We start from the raw sequence: 2,874 nt of genomic DNA, 5'->3' as shown, positions 1-2,874 counted from the left end.
ATGAAAATAAATTGGACTCTTGAATAGTAAGCAATTATTTTATTGGTTATTCTGAAATATCCATGAGCTTTAAATTGTATAATCGAAATTAAATACAATTGTTGAGATAGGAACTGCCACATTCTTTAAGGATATTGAGTTTGGAGGAAGAACAAGGTTATAAACTTTGTCTTAGAGAAAGAATTGATTATAATTCCAGAACCTATTCATAGAGTTGCTTTTGATAAAGCAAGTTCAGAACATTTACATAATATTCCCACTCAAGATAATTTGGTTATTCTTGAAGAATAAATTCAAGATCCTCAATAACACATGTCTCATGAGTTTCTCCTTTTGCAGAAATCCATGAGAGAAAGTACAAGTGCTATTCTAGATTATTATGTGGTATTTCTCCATGATTTCAACTTAGAAAACTGAATTCAAGTAATGAATAAGGAGTATAAGTCTATGCAAAATAACAAGGTATGGGAAATTGTGGCTAAGGGATATTTAAGACTAAGTAAGTTTTGAAAGCTCATATCGAAAGCTAAAAGGATTCTTATGACTAAGGGCTATACCTAAAATGAAGGGACTGATTTTAAAGAGACTTTCTCTCCAGTTTCATCGAAAGACTCTTTTAGGACAATTCATAAGGTAATGTGGAAAGGTATAAGACTCGTTTTGTGGCTAAGGGCTATACCCAAAGGAAAGTGATTGAATTTAAAGAGTCGTTCTCTCCAATTTCATTGAAAAACTTCTAAGTATTTAAAGGAAAGGCATTTAAAGAGACTCTAAAGAGACTTTAAAACTAATCTTAAGTAGACACCTAAGTAACTAATGAACAGGTTGCTTTTCACACTCTTCCATTGGTTATCACAAGTAAACTCCAACTCATTCTAAATGCTTATAAAAGCTCCAAACAAGTTGGTGCAGGTGAACAATCTAGTTGGCACACTTGTTAATAAAGTAGTAACACTTTCACACAGATTTCTAACTCTGACGTGTCAATTTTAGTTGTGCGAGTACATACATGGCATCAACAACTTCTTTAACTTTCAAGGGTCCAAACAACTCATCACAAATGTGAATTAATATCCTTTCAAGCTTCCCATAGCTAACATAAGATTTGAATATCAAATACAAAAAGTCAACCCTAGGTTAAATCTACATATATTGTTCGACCCATCCAACTTTCTTGCTCAAATTTCCTAATCATTCATTGTTAGCACAATTAGAACAAATATCCTACACACTACCTCTACAGTAAATTTTTTCTAATGTTAATCTAAAACTAAGACTAAGTTATATTCCTATACCATACTAATGAAAAATCTACCAAATTAAGAAACTACACTAAAATTGATCTAAAAAGAGCTTACTAGTACAAATTAAGCAAAACTATAAGAATTTGACCTTTCTAAACTAAATCTAGTCTAAAAACTACTAATTAACCACTAAAACTAACCTAAAACAATGCAAATAAACATGTAAAAAAAGGATTTATGGACTTATCAATGGTTTGAGATCCACTTAAGCTATATCTATCTATTGGATGGTTGTGGAGTTTCTAGGAGTAGTGCAAAGCAAACTCTTATTGCTTTGTTGGAGTAGTGCAAAGCAACTCTTATTGCTTCATCTACCATGGTTGCAAAATTTATAGCATGCTATGAGACATATAGTTGTGCGATTTTATTGAGAAACTTTGTCACTAGGTTTCAAATTGTTAAAGAAATTGAAAGACCACTTTGATGATATTTGTGTTCAGTGGGAGTTGGTCATTTATGTGATTTATGTTTAATGTTTGGTATTAATGGGATATTGTTATAATTTTTGGGTTACATCTATAAATAATACAACTTAAACCATCAGAAATTAAATATTTTAAAGTTCAAACAAACATAAAACCCAAAACTACCAAAAACTAACTAAAAGAGGAAATTTAAACATACTTTATAGCTTGACACATGGTGTTCTATATGAGTGACACATGGTTTTCTATACAAATGATACGTGTCTAAATTAAAAATACACTCTTTTCATTTCTCTCTCAAAACATATCTCTTCTTTTATTCTTAAAAAACCCTAGCCCAAAACCCATCCCATCCATTCTCCTTGTCTTCCTCTCACCCTCTTTCTTCACTAGCCGAAAACTTATCACATCCCTTCTCTCCCTCTTTTTGTCACCTTTCTTTTCCTGTCACTAGCCTAAAACTCATCCTATCTCTTTTCCGCCTTTTCCTCTTCTCTCCATCTTCCTATCGCTGTGTGATATTTTTTGAAAACCATTTTTATCTCTATCTCACCATGGTAGTTTCATGATTTTCTCTAGTTCACCTGTCAATCGTCTTCTTCTTCTTTCATCCGCCTTCAGAAGTTTCCATGAATCGGTATACACTCACTATTTTTTCGCCTTCACCTTTTCTTTAACTCGTTAAAGTTTAGGTTTTTCTATTAGGATTTTTTTCATAAGATTCAACTCATTATTTTTTTGTTAGGGTTAAAAGTTTTTGTTTTTATTTTTTGGATTTTTTGTCTTTAAAAAGTTAAAGTTTTTGTTTTTCATTATATTTGTTTTTGGTTTTGCACATTTATTCTTTTAGCATGTTCAAATTTGTATTTTTTTTCACGCATTCTCTCCATGTATTTTCAATTTTTTTACATGATTTTATTTTTTCACATTTATTTTTTGTTTAATTCTCTCCATGTTATGTGTGTGACAGGAAAAAAGGACAGCAGCCTAAGAAAGACAAAGGCTTAATGATACACTTGAGTCCGCTGACAAGTACCTGCAATTCCTAGGTACGAGTTGTGGAAGGCTGCTCAAACTAAGTCCGATAGGCACATGACATCACAATCAGCTCAAATGATATATACACGAATAATAAGTACATCTCG

Source organism: Vigna unguiculata, chromosome 4 (genome assembly GCF_004118075.2).
Source record: "Vigna unguiculata cultivar IT97K-499-35 chromosome 4, ASM411807v1, whole genome shotgun sequence".
Taxonomy (NCBI): Eukaryota; Viridiplantae; Streptophyta; class Magnoliopsida; order Fabales; family Fabaceae; genus Vigna; species Vigna unguiculata.
The sequence above is the reverse complement of the archived record's forward strand: the minus strand, read 5'-3'. Positions refer to the sequence as shown.